Source organism: Dama dama, chromosome 14, assembly GCF_033118175.1.
Source record: "Dama dama isolate Ldn47 chromosome 14, ASM3311817v1, whole genome shotgun sequence".
NCBI lineage: Eukaryota > Metazoa > Chordata > Mammalia > Artiodactyla > Cervidae > Dama > Dama dama.
Genome location: NC_083694.1, coordinates 6,894,169 through 6,915,633, shown reverse-complemented (window position 1 = coordinate 6,915,633; position 21,465 = coordinate 6,894,169).

Here is a 21,465-nt window from a genome sequence, read left to right as displayed (position 1 = left end):
GTGGACCACTAAGGAGTCTATCGAGGGCAGGTTCTCTCTGTTATTCTCTCTCAAATAGTGTTGAACACTATTTGTGATGGTGATGACTATTGGCAGTTTAGTCCTTATTCTCTATTATAGATGGCAGAGTCCTCACCCTGAAGAATGATATTTCAAATGTGATTTCTATAGTACACCGCTCCATCATTTTGTCAGGCAGGCTACCTCTGGAAAAGATAAATGAATCCTATGTCATAGAACAACTTTTATACTTCTTTTTTCTCATTACATCTGTGTACTTGGGTTAGAGTAATTATGCCTTGATTCTTTCATTTGCTTTACACTTGCCTTATTAAAGAATTTTACATGTGACACTAATCCTCAAAATGGCTTTGTCCATTGATCTCTTCACTCTTCTAGTCCTTTTCATTCCAACAAAAGAGTCATCTTTCAGAGCTCTCAACTTTCTTACCAATCTACCAAATACCAAAAAAAAAAAAAAAAAAAGAATTGCACTGTCCCATTTCTTAAGAGCTGGCTATAAATTGGTGATATATGGAGGGGGAAATGGCAACCCACTCCAGTATTCTAGCTGGGAAAATCCCATGGATAAAGGAGACTGGTGGGCTACAGTTCATGGAGTTGTAAAGAGTCAGACACTACTGAATGACTCAGCCTGTGGATCAATAATATAGTTTCAGACTAGATTTTAAAATTCAACAAATATTTATTTTTTGTCTATCCCAGAACTGAATTTAGTGTTTTGATTTCGTTCTTATTTTTGCTCTTCAAAAGATGATTAATATCATTTATTTTTCTTAGATTCACCCTCACTCATTTATTATATCACATATGCTTGGACCAGTTAGGAATTTTAGGTTAATACTCTGGGCTTCCTTCATAGCTCAGTTGGTAAAGAATCTGCCTGCAATGCAGGAGACCCTGGTTTGATTCCTGGAGTGGGAAGATCTGCTGGAGAAGGGATAGGCTATCCACGCCAGTATTCTTGGGCTTCCCTTGTGGCTCAGCTAGCAAAGAATCTGCCCGCAATGCGGGAGATCTGGGTTCGATCCCTGGGTTGGGAAGATCCCCTGGAGAAGGAAAAATCTATCCGCTCCAGTATTCCGGCCTAGAGAATTCCATGGACTATACACACAGTCCATGGGGTCACAAAAGAGTCGGACTCAACTGAGTGACTTTCAACTTCACCTTCTAGTATAAATATAAGTTTAAGAATATTGCTCATGTCAGTATTTTCATTTTAATTAGAATCAAAGCTTTAAATTAGAATGATGAAACAGTAATAATAGAGTATTGAGCAGGGGGCAATATTTCTCCTTATTAGTACATTTAAATAAAGCGTCACTTGATTTAGGTTTATTCTAATGCCTACAAGTAAATTCTACTCTTTAGGTTTCTAGACTTCAAAACATTTCACAGATTCAATCTAAATTAAGTTAGCTAATATGTTTTATATCATAGATAACACATTTCTGAAGCAGATAAGAAAATAGTATGTGTCCTAAAGTGCATTCTTTTCTGTTAGGCAAAGTAGCTATGAACTTAGTTTATAAATATTAAACAGTACTGATTGTGTATTAGTAACTATAGGAATATTATGCTTGTCTTCCAGTAATTTAAATTCTAAATAACACAATGCCACAAATCACTCATCTTTTATTTATGCTTTAAGCTTCTCCTAAGATGTGTGAAGCTTGAGTATTTAATCAAAAGAAATATAATATTTGGAAAACTTTTGGGGAGAATATTCTCATAAAAATGTATTTGCGAGTCTATTGATAATATAGAACTTAATGAATAATTTTATTAATTTAGAAGAAACAACTTTGAACCGGTTGAAGAAGCCAGTGTTGTTTCTAGAAATGTCAGAGAAGTCTTTAAGAAATTTTACATGTTTATGGTGAAATAATAAAAGATTTTTCTGTGTATATACTTTAATAAAACTGGAATAAATGCAAGATCAATATTTCCTAGTTATTTGTCATTTTTATTTTATTTTCAACAAAAATCACCGACATTTTATACTTAACATAGAAGTAATTCTACATGCCCGATATGAAAAAGGAAATGTGATACTGAAGAATCCAATGAAAAACATAAACTAATCACACAAACATTCCAAATTATTTTAAGGTACAGAAAAATTAGACTAAAGTACAGCTCAGTAGTGCTTACTCTGAAACTATACTTCAGTGAAGCATTGTTTTCATTATGAAAGGGAAGTCAGTTTACCCCAGTGCTGTGATGATGCATCTGGGACTAAGGAAATTTACCCCAACCTTTCAGTGAATCCATGCAATTAATAGAGACGGGTAAAATTGCGTTGACAGGAACATTCTAACTATGAGTGGTAAATCAATGGTATTGATTTCAATTATGTTTGATTTCTGCCTTGGGATTAGCAGTTTAGAGTTTGGGCTCCAGTTAACCATTAAATATGATTTTATGGCCCCTTGCTCATCCCATTCCTCACATATTTTTGCACTGAACAATTGTGACTCCACTGATGCCTTAGAAAACTGTGTTAGCTTAGCTATTCCTAGTGAACGTAGGAAGCAAGTACCTCAAGGACATACTGGACTTATTTAACAGAGGTTTACGTGATCAGAGATAGAGGAAGAAAATACTTGACAGCATCTGTGTTCTTTGCATGTTTTGAAAATACATGATTCAGGAAACGTGGGACAAGGGGCTTTGTGTATGATTTTAAAGTTATTCTGTTGTGAACTGGCCTGTGTCAGTTTTGAATAGGAGTAGACTGTGTTCAGAGTTACAGTTCTCTTTGATCTTTTCCAGACATTAATGAATGAAAGTTGAATACTAAATCCTTCCACCATGCTATTTGTTAAGCACACATTTGTTCTTTCTTTCTTTCATTCTTTCTTTCTTTTTCTTTTCTTTTTTTTTTTTTTTTTTGAGCAAGCTGGTATAAAACAATACATGCATTCTATTCTGGAGACGCGATTGGGAAAATGACTCGTTTATGTGCTCTGGGTGAAACTTACTTAAATGATTCATTCCAAGAAGAGGTTTATATTCTAGAGGCAGAATTCTCTTATTCTTAGGAGCAATATGAGCCAATAGGAGCCAAGTGTGAGCCAATACTTAGACCTATTGGTTGGACACAGAAGTAAGTAGTCACCAAGCCTTGGGTTTCATTCCTAAGAGTACTTGCTACTTTGCTACTCAAAGATGATAGGAAAATTAAATATGGAGGTATGTGATTTTTCTTATCAAATACTGATATTTTATATCAGTATGACAAAGTGTTTTATATGGTAATACTTTACAGTTTTGTATGATAATACTTTAACTGAGTTTGTTTATAATGACTATGTTGTGTGAACATCTTGTTTGTGTGAACTTGCAGGTTATGAGATTAGTTTTTCTAAATATTATCATTAATATTCTGGATTACTAAGGAATAAAAACAAAATTCATTAAATAAGGAAAAATGCCACCAATGCGGCCTATAATCACAGTGAATTCATAAGATATGTTGCTTTTTACTTAATATTTTAGAGGGATTCATGGTGGTTGTCTACAGAGAGCCTCTGTTTTTATGAAATGGTGAATTGAAGGGAACAGACGGCAGAAGATCTGACAGAGTCACTTCTTTCTTTGCCTCCTGTTACTGACATAATTTTAACCTTTCTTTCTTAAACAGGTCCATGTTTATTAGGGATGGAGCTGTACCTACTGGAAACTTTATACTACAGTATTATAGACCACAGAATGATAAGTTAAACCCATAATTTCCTGGCACAATGAGATTAGCCTCTTTTCTACAGAGTGTATTTCTGTTTAAGCTTGCAATCTAAACAGGATGGAATAATTTCTTAAATAAAATGGAAATGGAAATTAAATAGATATTTAAGCATTAACAACTGTGATTCAGAACACAATCATATATTTATATACCCTTTAAAATAAGGCATGAGTCATTTAATCATTCATGATTTATAAATATATATTAAATAATTTCTCATATTAGAAAAGATACAGAGCTTTTTAAATTTTGTAATTAAGCCTATGTGGATAAATTCTAAAAACTTACCCTTGTCAATTTTCTATGACATTATTCTAATATAATCATGCCATGATTTCATAACTCACTATTATTTTTCTTAGCTATTTTAAAAGATTCTGTCCTTTTTAGCCCAAATTATTTTACTGAATCAGAAACCATCTTACAAGTAATGTTTTGGAGATAAATACATAGTTTGTGATTTGAGGGAAAATTTATTTAATTGAAGATATATCACTGCAATTATAACTATGCTGTTAAAATTTTGAATGATTTCTTTCTATAAAGACAACCATTAACACAGTGAAATAAATTTGTATTTTATTTTTAATAGGAAAGGGTAAGTTATAAATTTTTATCAGTACTATTTATAAAATTGAGTTTTATTATAAATATTTTATGCAAATACATGCATACAAATCAAGAAATAATTATAGTAATATTTCTGCTTACAATTTAATCAAAACTTTTATCTTCTTTCTAGGTTTTATATAATTTTTATGTGTCATTACTCACTCAGTTGTGTCCAACTCTTTGTGACCACATGGACTGTCACAGACTCCTTTGTCCTTGGGATTATCCAGGCAAGAATACTGGAGTGGGTAGCCATTCACTTCTCCAGATCTTCCTGACCAAAGGATCAAACACATATCTTTTGCATCTCTTGCATTGCAAGCTGTTTCTTTACCATCTGAGCCACCAGGGAACCCCTTAACTTTTATGAAACACTCATATTTTGAAAGAAACAATTGTTAAAACCAAAGACCTCACTATGACACTATTTAGTGAATTGTTTCTTAATCTTAAATCTCAGTTCTTTCAAATCTTCATGATATAGATTATCTGTAGTCAGAATATATCTTAATCAATATTTTAATTATGAATATTTACTGTTGTGTAAAAATAAACATGTATATAGATACAAAAAACTTTTATAAAAAGTTATGAAAATAATAGTTTATGTTAGTTTGAAAATAAAGTTTGTTATTGTGTCACATAATCTAAGAGCTATTGAAGTTGAGATATTTGTTGAGATGGAGTCTAACAATTATTGACTCTTAAATGAAGAATTACTGTTAAAAGACAAAATATCAGTTTATATTTGTATTGATAATAAACAAAGCAGACAAATCTCTAACATCTCTGCATTAAAAATAAGTAAAGTCTCTTAATAAGCCAATAAGAAAATAACTCAGAGAGCTAATGGTAAAAGACATGAAAAGACAATACACAGGCAAAAATTCAGTGAATAATATATACTTATTAAAATGTGAATATAACATTTTATAATATATAATATAAATATGAATTTTAAAAAGAAGCAGAGGATATAAAGAGGCATTTCACAAAAGAGGAGATCCAAAAGACAGGAAGCAATGTAGTGCATTTGTATAAAATACAATGGTGGCAATCTAGTATACATTCTGAAAAGTAGAAATAGTGTAAAGGTTATTTTCATTGTTCTAGGGAACAATGTGAATAGGATTATTCAGAGGATTATTGGACTTCTCTGGTGGCTCAGACAGTAAAGCGTCTGCCTGCAATGCAGGAGACCTGGGTTTGATCCCTGGGTCAGGAAGATCCCCTGGAGAAGGAAATGGCAACCCACTCCAGTACTTTTGCCTGGAAAATCCCATGGACAGAGGAGCCTGGTAGGCTAGTAGCAACCTACCAGGTAGCCTGGTGATCCATGGGGTTGCAAAGAGTTGGACACGACTGAGCAACTTCACTTTCTTTATCCATAGTGCTGCTGGTAGGATGGTAGTGTGCTGCTTCTTGGTCTGGGTGCTCATTGCATGAATGTGATTACCTGTGAAAATATACTGAGTTGTGACATTGTTACAATTTGCTTTCCAGTATGTATATTATACTTCATTTGAAATAGAATAGGAGGAGGGTGAGGGGAATTATTGAAAAAGAAATGTAATCTATTTTTCATGTAATTTTAAAGAAACCATAGAATAATAGAATAGTTTGTGATTCACTTTGAAAACAATGGGGGAAAGGAAAAAATGCAAAGATATTAAATGATAAAAAGATAATGCTGCTGCTAAGTTGCTTCAATACAATGGCATAATAATTAAAAGGTGAACTATAGATATACTTATATCACATCAAAAAGGAGGAATTATCTTATGAAACAACAGAAAGACACATCTCAATATTGTAGTTAAAGGAATGGTTAAGTAACAAAATGCCCATCAGCAGAAGGTTGATTAATATACTGTGATATGTAAAATCATTGTTCTAGTCATCTTAAGGATATTTTTCTTATATTAATCATATTGCTAGAAACACAAAGCCCAAACATGCTTACCTTTACTCCAGTACTTAAAATTTTCTCCTTGCTTTTTTGCCACTTCAGAAACCTTTTAGGTTGATACCAGAGAACTCACATGAATAGTGACGGGGTACAGTCCATGGGACTGCAAAGGGTCAGGAATGACTGGAGTGACTTAGTACACACACGTGATGGGGTATTGTAGTAATGAGAGATGTTAGAGGTAGGTTTTGAGGAAAGATGCTTACAAGGAAACTACTCAAGTGAAATCATTAGAGAAGATTAAACACAGGTCAGCTAACTTTAAAATAGGAAGGTGATATTCCTTCCCTAGCAAGAGCTTCAAGGGAACTAGGGTTCAAGCACATAGATTCATCAGAATTCCCCGTATTGTCTCACTGCTATCCAAACCCTATATTGCTAATTATAGGACTTAAAAGGCTATGAATTGTAATTCAGTAAACTGTAGGCTCATAATCTGTGTCTAATATTCTGAAATTTTGCATTGTGGCTAATAAGAGCCAAGAGAGAATTTCAGGGAAATCATAGAAGCTCTCTCGTTCTTTGATCATGACTTGAAATTTAAACTCATGACATTGTCTATTTCTTTCTGTAATCTCTCAAATGCACTCAAAAAGAAAAAGTGAAAGTAAAAGTCACTCAGTCATGTCTGACTCTTTGTAACCCCATGGACTATAGCACACCAGGCTCCTCTGTCCATGGAATTCTCCAGCCAAGAGTACTGGAGTGCGGAGCCATTCCCTTCTCCAGGGGATCTTTCCAACCCAGGGATAGAACCCAGTCCAATCTGCATTACAGGCGGATTCTTTACTATCTGAGCTGTATAGAGCTGTAGACAGTGTACACAGCACTCAAAAAGAACTAATGCAAAACAAAGTATTCTGTTCTTTATGCCATTATATATTTTAAAATATTTAAATAGTTTCTATTTTATTTTTATTATGTTTTATTTTTTATTGACCATACTTTGTGGCTTGCAATATCTTAGTTCCCTGATCAGGGATCAAATCCATGGCCCCTGTAGTGAAAGGATGGAGTCTAACCACTGGACTGCCAGAGAAGTCACTATGCCATAATATGTTATTGCAGTAGTCACTTGTCTCTTCCTACATAGATTTCCATAGCAACTACTTTTAATTCATGTTAAAGTAGAGAATTATGAAAAACACTCCTTATACTGTATGCTATGTTACTCAAGAGTCCCACTTTTTACTGCTGGCTTAACTCCTGTTTTCAGACCTCTTCAGGTCAGATATGCAACTCCAGTTTCCTATCTTCATGGCTCTATTTACCTGGAACTATCATATTAAAATGCAAAGGCATCACTTTGCCAAAAATGGTCTGTATAGACAAAGCTATGGTTTTCCCAGTAGTCATGCATGGATGTGAGAGTTGGACCATAAAGAAGGCTGAGTGCCAAAGAATTGATGCTTTGGAATTGTAGTGCTGGAGGACTCTTGAGAGTCCCTTGGACTGAAAGGAGATCAAATCAGTCAATTCTAAAGAAAATCAAGCCTGAATATTCATTGGAAAGACTATTGATGAAACTGAAGCTCCAATTATTTGGCCACCAGATGCAAAGAGCCAACTCACTGGAAAAGACCCTTGTGCTGGGAAAGACTGAAGGCAAAAGATAGCAGGCAGTCCTTGGGGTTGCACACAACTTAGTGACCGAACAACAACAAAATTTCCATTCCTAAATAATGTGCTCAGTAAGAAACAGAAGACACTCTATGTTAAGTGCCTTATATTTTGATGTCTGAGTCCTCATAATTGGGAAGTCTTCCTGTTGTTTTCTGAAAGTATGGATTTTTTTTTATTGACATTTATAATACGTTCAGCACAATGATGCAAGCATTCTCATCTTTGGATTGTTTTATAGGTGTGAAAGCAAGCAGACTTGCCTATATTTAAACATTTGCAAATAGGATTAAAGTTCAGGTTTGGTCTAACTTCAAACTTCTTTTTTTCCCCTTTGATAAAATTGAGCCTGCTGATTATGTCATGTTCTAGTTCATCTTCTCATGTCGCCTATTCCTACCAACAGACTGTAGTTCTGTGATGTGTTAAGACCTTTCAAGTTACTTTTAATGGTTTGGAGCAACATGCAGAAGAAATAAATGCAAATACTAGAAATAACCACAGAAGTTATGAAAATGTATGCTCAGACAAAATTATATTCAGAAGATGAGAAAGAGAGCTAAGAACTGAGCATTGACTCATAGAATTCTTAATGGATTTGAGCTAAAATGAGTTTGATTTTATATTCCATAGCTATCTACTTAGCCTGCAGCTACAGAGAAAGAGAAAGTTTCTGATTCTTCAATTTATACATCCAAACTGAAGAATATTTAGAAATTACAAAATTCACATAAAGGTAAAAGCATGCACAAGCAAACAATGAAGGACAAAGACTGGATATATTTTTTCATGCTCCTTGAAATAAATTGTTTTTGTAAGCACTTTCCCTGAATGTAGCATTCATTATAAATTTTAGCATATATTTTGCATAATATGGTTATAGAATGTGTGCTACATGCTTAACATCTCTCTTGGGTTAGTGGAATTATGCTCTGTTATTTAGTAAACCATATCATTAGTTCAGATGTTTATGTTGTTTCTGACTTGATCACATTCAATTTTGATCATTTTCTGTGTTAAAATATTTCAATTACATATTCAAGTCACTTGTTATTATCAAAAAATCTCCTTCACCCCCCCAAAAGATTAACTTATTTACATTTTTATATTTAGATTAGGGCCTCCCAGCTGGTGCTAATGGTAAAGAATCCCCTGCCAGTGCAGGAGACACAGGAGATGCAAGTTTGATTCCTGGGTTGGGAAGATCCCCTGGAGGAGAGCATGACAATCCATTTCTGTATTCTTGTCTGGAGAATCCCATGGATACAGGAACCTGGTGGACTACAGTCCATAGGGTCATGAAGAGTCAGACATGACTGGGGGACTAAGCACACGTGCATACTTATAATACACTTTATGATGGAATAGTCCCACTGCAAATTTTATATACAAGAGAAACTCATAAATGTATACCACAGAACATCAACAAGAAAGTTTATAGCAGTATTTTAATTAAGACCAAAAATCAGGAAAATTTAAATATTCTTTAGTTAATGAATACATAATAAATCCATATTTGGAGTATTGTAAAGCAGGAATACAAAGAAACCATATTCACATACACAAAGCAACATGCAATTCTGAGTGGAAAAAAAATAGTATAGTGTTCTAAGATAGGGCATCAGCCAGAAACAGAGAGCACTGTCATAAATAACTCCAGGCAGGTGTACTGATGAAGCTGTGAAAGTGAGAGAAAGGGACAGCCTGGATGTAGCAGGGACCAAGTAGCTACCTCCTTTGGGGACAGCCTCTGCCGCTTGTATCCAGTGCCCACTGAAAGCTTCTCTCTTAAAATCTAGTAAGAAAATTTTATTTACTTTTTAATCAAATAAAATAATTTAGAATAGCCCTAATACATTTTGTTTCAATTTAAGAAATGTGTTCTAGAAGATATATTACAAAAATCGTAAAGGCAACTGTGTTTTCTGTTTTTGGTAGGTTTTTTTGGTTTATTATTATTTATTTTTAATTAATTTTATTGGAGTTCAGTTGCTTTACAATGCTGTGTTGGTTTCTACTGTACAGCAAAGTGAATCAGCTATATGTGTACATATAACCCCTCTTTTTCAGATTTCCTTCCTATTTAGGTCACCACAGAGCACTGAGTAAAGTTCCTTGAGCTAAAAATTGTAGAGACAACTTTGGAAAGAAGAAAATATTTCCACTGAGATGGTTAAGTGTTTGCAAATATTTTTATATTTTTTCTGCTTTTTTTGTGAAGATAGGAATTATTTTACAGATGTAGAATAAGAAGGCTTGAGAAAAATGACTGAGCTGCTTATAAACCAAACAAACTTTTTAGCTAACTCAATATAATATGATGAGACATACTTTTAAAAATACTGAGGTGAATAAAATACTGTCTTTGTATATTATTTGACAGATAAATAAACATTTGCAATGCTTGTGTTACAATGTGAGTGTTGATTCATTACAACTTAGAGAAGGTAAAATGGGTGCAGAGAGAAAAAAAGTAAAAGTTACTCCTATATTTTAGGTTTTGTTTTTTTTTTTTTTTAATTTAATGACAAAACAATGTTCATTTATGTATCCACTTTCTGCAAGAGAGAAATCTGGGCATGGTATAGATGGATTCTTTTCTCCAAGTGCATTAGGCTTAAATCATGGTGTTGCCAAAACTGCACTTACGTTTGTAGACACATACTCTCTTCTCAGATCACTGAGGTTGTCAGAAGAATTAAATTTTCATGGTTATGTGAGATCTTGATTTTGTTACTGGTTTTGGTCAAAAGTTGTTGCCAGCTACTAGTGGGTCCACTCAGGTCCTAGCCCTGTGGCCCTATTATAAGATTTAAGAACAGCAGGAGAATGTTCCTCTAGCTGTCAACAAGTGACCATTCTGTAGCAAACCTAATTATTGGAGAGACTGCGCCATCACTGTTGCCATATAATAAATAATGTGTACTTGCGTGCTCATTATAAGAACTGTACAAAAAAGATCTTAATGACCCAGACAGCCATGATGGTGTGATCACTCACCTAGAGCCAGACATCCTGGAGTCTGAAGTCAGGTGGGCCTTAGGACGCATCACTCCAAATAAAGTTAGTGAAGGTGATGGAATTCCAGCTGAGCTATTTCAAATCCTAAAAGATGTTGCTGTTAAAGTGCTGCACTCAATATGCCAGTGGACTTGGAAAACTTAGCAATGAGCACAGGACTAGAAAAGGGCAGCTTTCATTCCAATACCAAAGAAGGGCAATAGCAAAGAACATTCAAACTACCATACAACTCATACCAAGGCTCTTTTAAAGCATTATAAATAAGATAGTGAAACATTAGTGTAAAAATAGAAGAAAAATGGCCAGTAAAACAAAATAAAATAGAAGCCAGACAAAAATATATTAATACTTTGCACAGTTAACGTTATGTGTAACAAATGTTCCACTGCAGTGAAGTGAGAGGAAATTGTAGTACTTTTAAGAAATTCCATGTGTTTATTTAAATAGGTACACAGGAAAAAATATATGTATATTGTGACCTCCTACCTCATACTAAGGGCTTCCCAGGTGGCTCAATGTTAAAGATCCACCTGCCAAGCAGGAGACACAGGAGACGCTGGTTCAGTCCCTAGGGAGGTCCCTTGAAGGAGGAAATGGCAACCCATTCCAGAATTCTTGCCTGGAAAATCCCATGGGTGCAGGGGGCTGGTGGACTAGAGTCCACAGGGTCACAGAGAGTCAGACTTAGCAACTAAACAACAACAGCAACCACCTCACATAAACACATAAATATATTCTAGATAGATTGCAGATATAAATTCAAATAAAAGTAGAATTGTCTGTTAGAAGATAAAGCATAGGGAAATATTTTCAGAATCTTAGAGTAAAAATTATTTCTTAACCAGGATTTGAAAAGTAATAGCCATAGAGGAAAAGATAAGAAAATGGACTGTATTATAAATAAAAACTTCTTACCAAAGGCATTTTATAAGAGTAAAGACATAGGCCAAATCATCAATTAGTTACTTGAAATAAATATTTTTCCAAGAAAAGACTCATATTCCCAAATATAAAGAAGTCCAATGTATTAATAATGCACATAACCCAACAAAAGTCAAAAGAAAGGGATGAGCCCAAAACTTGCATGTATAATATCATTAGCTATCAGGAAAAAATGTATTAAAGCAAAATTAGGATTCATTACATACTCAACAGGATGGCTAAAATGAGGACAAAAAAAATACTAAAAGGCAATGTATGTTTTGAACAACTGGCATTCATATACATTACTGTTTGGAGTGTAAATTTGTAGTATACCTTTGGAAAACAAAGCAACAAAGTATCTTTTTCTTCATGAAACAAATTCAAATTCTTCTATTCAGTCAACTGATAGTATATATAAGGGTGAGCAGTTAAAATCTAACTCAAAATCCTTTAACAGGTGTGGACATGTTTCTATTTTAAAATAGCCATATTTCTAGCTGAAGAATAGTATCAATTTTCAGAGAAATTAATATAAAAATTTCAGTTTTTTGTTCAGAAAGGGTTGTTAATTATAAAAATGCCTTTAGTTATTATAGAGAAACATTGGTAAAAAATGTATATATTTATATAATCCTTTGCAAAGACCACATAAATAATTTTCAAACCAAACCAAAGAAAATTGCATTTTGAAAATTAATCTTTGAAACAGGATATCTAAGCTTCAATAAATCCATGTGATAAAATACTGAAAATGTGATAAGCTATGAGAAATATTACTTACAAAAGATCTTTAGTTATATTCAAGATTTGATAAATGATAATCATTGAAAAAATAAATGTATTTCAAATTTTAACCTTAGGAAGTATTTTCTTTTATATATTTAATATCTAACAATTTAATATTTATTACTTGGTAGGTTTCATGATACAAATGGAAACTATGATTTGTGATCATTTTTACAGTACTTATTAGGAGTCAGGAGAAATCAAAGGAAAACTCTGTGAGCCAAGGGCTCTGTTTTCCTCCAACATATTCTTTCAGGGCAAAAGTTAAGGCTGAGTCATGAAGACAAGAGGATCAATAATGAAGACATTTAGGATTGCGGGTGTCACAGGGCAGAGTGACTGGAACCAACCATGACACAGAAAAAAAAAGAAAAAAATGCAGCATTTCTGCAGTTGATGAGAACAAGGGCCAGGCCAAGTAGGCTGCTCAAACCCAATGCCCACGGAGAAGTGGAAAAGAGCCCATAAGATGCTAAAGAAGTGGTAAACATCATGTTTGATGCCAAGCATCAGTGACAAAGACATTCATAAATCAATAGAGATATGAGATTTGACTTGGAACCTTTTCAAAGTACAACTTTAACAAAAAAAGGCATTAGATCACAGAGCAAACAAGCAGGGAAAAAAAAAAAAAAAAAACTTCAAGTATATTTTCACATTATTATAACTCATTTCCAGATATTGTTTTTTTTTTTTTTTCCAGATATTGCTTCTTTACACTCACATACGTATATCCTGCCCAAAATACAACCCACTGTGACCTTACAGTCATGAGAAAGTCATTTTGGTCAGGACAAAAATCATCACAATTCTAATAGTTAAATTAGTAGTAATAGCTTTAGTCAATTATTAAGAGTATAATTTGAAGACTTTACTAAATAAAATCCAAAAATTGTTCACAATTTTTCAACTACAAAATTTTGTGTGTATTTTGTATTTCTTCCTTGAAAATATAATGTCCATATCAATTTGGGTAGCATGTAACAATACAATTACTTGCAAAAAAGTTTACAAATCACTGTTATATCTGAGCAAATAAAATTTTATTGACATAAAATGTGCAAGTTAAATATTAATATTTATTCTTCCAGGAAGAAGAAATAGAGTCAGAAACAGGACACACATTTATAGGTTTACTATGTGCTGTGTGCTAAGTTGCGTCAGTCATATCTAACTCTTTGTGACCCATGGATTGTGGCCTGCCAAGTTCCTCTGTCAATGGGATTCCCAGGCAAGAACACTGGAGTGGGTTGCCATTTCCTCCTCCACGGGATCTTTCCAACCCAGGGACTGAGCCCATGTCTCTTATGTCTCCTGCATTGGCAGTTGGGTTCTTTACCACTATTGCCATCTAGATACTTGGGATTAAATCTCAGATATTTTATTGGGGAAAATACCTTTCCACTACACTATCCAGCATTCTGTTTTTCTTCTTTGGACAAATTAATGTTTCCTTTCTTCCTTTGCAGAGATATTGTAACAGAGAAGAACCCTGACTCCATATTGAATCTGTTCCTTTAAGATGTATGCTCTGTTGCCTGTGCTTAGAAATGCTAACTCTGCACCTTTTGTAAAAGAGTGTTGTCCATAGCCTGAAATATACATTCTCAAGACTCTGACCTTTATAGGCATAATACTTCAATTCATATAGGGATCAAAAGCTGCAGAACATAATAGCTGAAAACTTCCCTAACATTGGAAAGGAAATAGTCAACCAAGTCCAGGAAGCACAGAGAGTCCCAGGCAGGATAAACCCTATGGGAGCACACCAAGACACATAGTAACCAAACTGACAAAAAGTAAAGACAAAGTATTAAAAACAACAAGGGAAAAATGGCAACATACAAGGGAAGTCCCATCAGGCTGATATCTCAACAGAAACACTGCAAACCAGAAGGGAAGGGCACCATATATTTAAAGTGATGAAAGGGAAGAACCTGCAACTAAGAATACTGCAGTTACCCAGAAAGAGACTCATTCAGATTTGCTGAAGAAATCAAAAGCTTTTCAGACAAGCAAAAGTTAAGAAAACGCCACACCACCAAACCAGCTTTACAACGAATGCTAAAGGAAATTTTCTAGGCAGGAAACACAAGACAAGAAAAAGAGCTACAGAAGATAAACCCAAAACACATAAGAAAATGGCAGTAGGTTTCTAATGAGCAGTCGTGGTTGAAAACAACTGGACTGTATGATGATCTTTTATTTAGTTTGTTTCACTTTTTCTATTTCCTATTCAGTGGTCCTATTTCATTTAGTTTATGTTTTCCAATTTCTCGTCTTTTTTGATGTTCTTTCTCAAGCCTTTATCAAGTGTAGTAGAAATACTTTTGTGTGTATATATATATGTGTATATATATATATGTAAATAATTGTACAATATATATTTTTTAAAAAACATGAATTTCTGCCTAACTAAAAATGTATGACACTTTGATTCCAGTTGTTTGACTTAGCATGAATAGAATGCTAGATTTCTAATTATAAACTAGATATGCAACAAGCAACAAAGATTTACTGTATGCCACAGGGAACTCTAGTAAATATATTATAATAACTTATGATAGAAAATAATATCAAAAATAATATATGTGTATATGTTTAGCTGAATCACCTTCAGCTCAGTTCAGTTGCTCAGTCGTGTCCGACTCTTTGCGACCCCATGAACCGCAGCACATCAGGCCTCCCTATCCATCACCAACTCCCAGAGTCCACCCAAACCCATGTCCATCGAGTCGGTGATGCCATCCAACCATCTCATCCTCTGTTGTCCCCTTCTCCTCCTGCCCTCAATCTTTCCCAGCATCAGGGTCTTTGCCAATGAGTCACCTCTTTGCATCAGGTGGCCAATGTACTGGAGTTTCAGCTTCAGCATCAGTCCTTCCAGTGAACACCCAGGACTGATCTCCTTTAGGATGGACTGGTTGTATCTCCTTGCTGTCCAAGGGATGCTCAAGAGTCTTCTCCAACACCATAGTTCAAAAGCATCAATTCTTTGGCACTCAGCTTTCTTTATAGTCCAACTCTCACATGATCACTGGAAAAACCATAGCCTTGACTAGGTGGACCTTTGTTGACAAAGGAATGTCTCTGCTTTTTAATAAGCTATCTAGGTTGGTCATAACTTTCCTTCCAAGGAGTAAAGGTATTTTAATTTCAAGGCTGCAATCATCATCTGCAGTGATTTTGGAGCCCAGAAAAATAAAGTTAGCCACTGTTTCCCCATCTATTTGCCATGAAGTGGTGGGACTGGATGCCATGATCTTGGTTTTCTGAATGTTGAGTTTTAAGCCAACTTTTTCACTCTCCTCTTTCACTTTCATCAAGAGGCTCTTTAGTTCTTCTTCATTTTCTGCCATAAGGGTGGTATCATCTGCATATCTGAGGTTATTGATATTTTTCCCAGCAATCTTGATTCCAGCTTGTGCTTCCTCCAGCCCAGCATTTCTCATGATGTACTCTGCATATAAGTTAAATAAGCAGGGTGACAATATACAGCCTTGATGTACTCCTTTTCCTATTTGGAACCAGTCTGTTGTCACCTTGCTGTGCACCTAAACCATTTTAAGTCAACTATGCCTCAATTATATGAGTGTGTGTGTGTGTATATATATATATATATATATATAATGTTACAGAACAGAGAATAACATGTGTATTTTTGGAAGTTTGTTAGAACACTGTGACAAGATCTACATGGACAACTACAAGGACTAAGGATTCTGGTACCAAGAAGTTTGCAGCAACCAGTGATACCCCATCCCCCTTTTAGTATAAAATAAGCTTGAATTATCAACTGAGAGGACAGTTCATTGGGCTAAACTAGCCCATCACATCCTCAGTCAGTTGGATTTCTGAATAAATTTGCTATTCCTCACTGAAACAGTTTGCCTCTGATTTATTGTTCTGTTGTGTGATGAGCAGGATGAGCTTGGTCTCTGTAGTAAAATCGGTACTTGTATGCATTCCCACTCTGTTTGTCCCTTTTCTCCGTAATTATGCATTCCAAACTTTATCCTCCCAACTGATCCAATAACAGCAAAACAAATTTGCTTTCTAATCAAAATGATTTTATTAAAATTGCTCCTATAATTTTTTATAGGTGTCCAAGTGTCACTCCAAAATAGTTCAGTTACAGAAAATACCAACTGTAGGTGTTCGGTTGCCGTATTGGGTAATATCTTAAGTTATATACACTAAGTATGGAATTTTCTTAAAAATTAAAAATAGAAATACCATATGATCCAGAAATTCCATATATGGGTGTTTTTTCAAGGCATGTATCAAAAGATGAATGGATAAGATATGGTCTACCTGGATTATTGCTCAGTCATAAAGAAGAATGATATCTTGTTATTTGTGACAGCATGGATGGACCTAGAGAGTATTATGTTAAGGAAAATGTCAGGCCGAGTGACAAATAAAGTAAGATGTCACTTGTTTGTGGAAACCGAAAACCAAAACAAATGAACCAACATAACCAAACAGTAATGAAGCCATAGATACAGACAACAAGGAAGTGGTTACCAGAGAGGAGAGGGTTGTGGTGGTGAGAGAACTACATGAGAGAAATTAAGACTTACAAACCTCATTTACAAAGCAAATGAGTTCGGGGAACAAAATGTATACCATGGAGAATATAGTCAATGAGAATAATTTGGTAATTAGCCTTATTGTGGTGACCATTTTGTAATGCATACAAATACCAAAACAATATAATGTACACCTGAAACTCTGTGTTGTAGTTAAATTACAGTTATACTTCAATTAGAAAAAAAACTGGAAATAAGTAAACTTCACAGAAATCCTTAGCAACTTCTCCATAAGTATAAACATTCTCATTCATGTATGATGATGTGCTTAACAATAAAGAGTAAACAGTGTTAAAACAAGAAAAAGAGAAAAAAAATATTTTTTTTCAATTTAAGTTTGGAAAGGATATCATATATCAGAATTGAGAAAACTCAGAAATCAGTGTGGGGGACTCAGAAAATAATAAGACAAAATTGAAAAATCACTTTGTAAGTGAAAGTAAAAGTAGGAGAAAGACACTGAGAAATAATGCCTTATAAGAAACAGTAGATGCAAATATACTTGTTTCAATGCTGTTCTCTATGAACATCCCACCCTCACCTTCTCCCACAGAGTCTAAAAGTCTGTTCTGTACATCAGTGTCTCTTTTTCTGTTTTGCATATAGGGTTATCATTACCATATTTTTATATTCCATATATATGCATTAGTATACTGTATTGGTCTTTATCTTCTTGGCTTACCTCACTCTGTATAATGGGCTCCAGTTTGATCCATCTCATTGGAAAAGAAAGTCTCTTAAAAACTATTTTGTAAAAAAAAAACAACAACAAAAAAAACCATTTTGTAAAAAATTTCTGGCAAATAAGGAAAAAGCTATAAAATATTTGATGAATATGTTAAAAGTGGAAGATCACCATAAGAGATCTGGTAAATGAATGATTGATTGTTGTTTAGTCACTCAATTGTGTCCAACGCTTTGTGACCCCTGGACTGCAGGACACTAGGATGCCCTGCCTTTGTGTGAATGACTGGAGTCTCTGAAAGAGTAAAATCACAGCAAAGATACACAGCAAATATTAAATGTTATGATGCAAAGTTTTCTGGAAAAAAAGACTTTGAAATTGTTTATTAAAAAGAATAAGCATATACTTGCAATGATTAATAGCAAATGATACTGTAGTAAAGCTACTAGGTTTTAAAAATAAAAGTCCTTTGGGCAGCTGGAATAAACGAGCAGGAGAAATATAAGGGAATAAAAACTAGAAATTTTAGAGCCTTTTCAGAGAGAAAATCTCTGTGTTAGAAGAAAAGGGACAAACACATTTATGTTACACGGGAGAAATAGGAATCAGGAACTTTTTACCAGCCAAGCAAAATTAGTTTTGAAAGTCCTGACATGCAAATCATGAATGACCTAGGGTAATAGTCATCTCCTATGACTAGTGGAATGAGCAGATATGTGAAAACAGAATCCTTAAATATAATGACATAAGGACAGAGGTATGGACTAAATTTGCAGTTCCTTAATGTAGACTGAGTTGTATGTGAGGGGAGAGATCTTGGTGGTGGACACAAGGGTGACTGCCTTACGGCAATTCATTAAATTATACCTCTGTTGAGGGTGCTTTTCTGTTCATGTGTGTGCTTTTACAAAAATATTATTTTAAAAGAAGATATATTTTAAAAATTTAATGAAAAACCTTACATATAAATATTGAACATACAGATAGATAAATGCACAACATATAGATAAAACTATAGAAAAAAACTAATACTAAATCTATACAATAGAACAACTGAAGCTGTACTAAATGAGGACCCTCAGGAGAGAAGCAGTGAGGCCTCCCCTGGTCTGGTCCAAGTGAGGCTCCTGGAGCTGTGGGGGCTCCATCCCCTCTGGGGTCCAGGATGGGGTCCAGGTCCAGGTCTTCATGGGTTCAAGTCAGAGCCTGAAACAGAAACACAGGTGATGGAGTCCCTGGGCGGTGCAGAGTCAGACAGAGGGGGGCTCCCTGGGGAGGGTGTGCAGGACCCAGAAGGCTTCCCAGGATCTAGACTTGGCTTTGGGGCTCAGATCTTCAGGGCACTGGGTCTGTTGGCTGCTCTTTCCTCAGTGTGTTTTCTGTCAGCAGGGAGTGTTTAGAAATGCCCACAGGGGCAACTAAACCTGGACATCTGGCCGGCGACCGTCAACTGATGGGTCCCCTGGACAGTGAGACTCAGGCAGGGGAACGGGGGACTCTGGGATTCAGGACTGAAAGCTTGGGTCCCCGCTTCCCTCTAGGCCCTGGGAGGAGCAGGAGGTCAGATAACACAGAGGGTAGGAGAACCTGCCCACCCACCCTACACTCAGTACAACTGCTCCTGAGTGTTGGAAATGGACAGACACCTGGAGTCTGTTTTCCCGAATAATCATTTCTAACACCCAGCCAAATTCTCCTGAAGTTTATGATTTTAAACTATTATTATGTTGTTGTAATAAAAAGGTACATTTTATGTTTATCATGTTGCAACATTAAAATTTGACAGAAGACACTGATTTTTAAATAAAACAAGATGTGTTGTTAATGACAGAATTGGAAAAAAATAAAAGGAACATGAGTAACCTGAATCCTGCCACTCATGTTCAGTTCAGTTCGGTCATGTCTGACCCTGTGCACCCTAAGAGCCCACCAGGCTCCTCAGTCACTGGGATTCTCCAGGCAAGAATACTGGCATGGGTTACCATTTCCTTTCTCCAGGGAATCTTCCCTACTCAGAGATCGAACCCGAGTCTCTTGTGTCTCCTTCACGGATAGGTGGCTTCCTTACCACTACCAACATCCCCAAAGTTACTGTATTGCTTTCTTTAGTTGGACACATGCACAGAAGAATCTTCATAACCTCCAACTGCAGGTTGAGAAATGGTGCCTGAAGTGACCAAGGACTCCAGGTTCAAGAACCTGAGGGACCCCAGACCGGACACCTGCCTGAGGACACCCCCCAGGCTGGCTGGGACCCTCAGGACCAGGGAGAACCCACAGGGAGGCAGAGCTGCCAGGTCACCCCCTGCCTGCACGACCTCTGGGCACCTCTGTCTCTATCACTCTGTTCTCAGGAGCCCAGGACTGGGGAGGGCGGGGCCGCCCCAACCTCTCTCTGCAACTGGTGATGGACTAGGGATGCCCCCTGGTGCCTTTGGGGGGTTGGAGGGCAGAGCTGGGTCCTGCAGAGGGAGATGAGGAAGACCCCAGTTGGGATCTTCAAAGAGAACATGCTGGAACAGCAGCTCCTGGACTCCTGCACACAGTGGCCCCACAGTGCCCCAGCCTCCCTGCAAATGTAAGAGCTGCCGGAGGAGCCAGCCCAGCAACCTTGGGGGCGTCTGTGGACGGGACCTGTGCTCTGGGGAGACGTGCTCAGGGCATCCTCCACTCATCTGCAGGGATTATTACCACCGTCTTGTCTCCACTTTTGTGGTCACACTCAGCAGCAGACCCCAGGGTTTTTGCTTATGTTTCTGAAGCACCAACAAGGAAGTTGGGGTCACGATGGAGACAGGGGCTCTCGTCTGCCTCACCTTTTCACCCCGGTTCCCACATTCACTCTTGCTTCTCCTAGTCTTCTTTATTATCTTTGATATCTCCCAAAACATTCTTCCAGTAAACAAGCAAAGAGTTCTCCGAAATCTGGAAGGAAGAGATCAGTCAGGCAGGTCCAAGCACTTCCAGGGCAGGAAAGCAACCATATGGGGTAGCCCAGGGCAGTGCAGACTTCAAGCAGGCACTTCAACTGTGTGGGTCCAGACATACTAACTCCAGCCTCTACTCCTTCTCAGGCCAGTCGTAGTAACAAAACTAGGTTCAAGGGTGCAGAAGAGGGCTGCAGCCAGATTCATAGGTTTTATATAATCTCCCAGGATCCCCAATGCCTATATGAGACCAGGTGCTCCAGGAGGATAATCATAAAAAGATGGAAAGTGGAGATGGGCAAGGGTTACAAGGAAGAGTCTATGGATCAGAAAAAGAGAAAAAAATTAAAAGATATGAAAGAAGAGAGAAATGACCTCTGTATTACTGCTCTGTCTCTCTGAATCTTCTTTATCCCCTGTGCAGTTTTCTGGTGTCTGAGGGCAGCAGTCATCTGTAGTGGCTGGGGAAAGCAAAAGGGAGATTTAGAGTCAGGATGTGACCGGGGGACCCTGGTGCTCCTCAGAGGAACCTCCCAGGGCCTCAGTGTTTCATCTCTTTA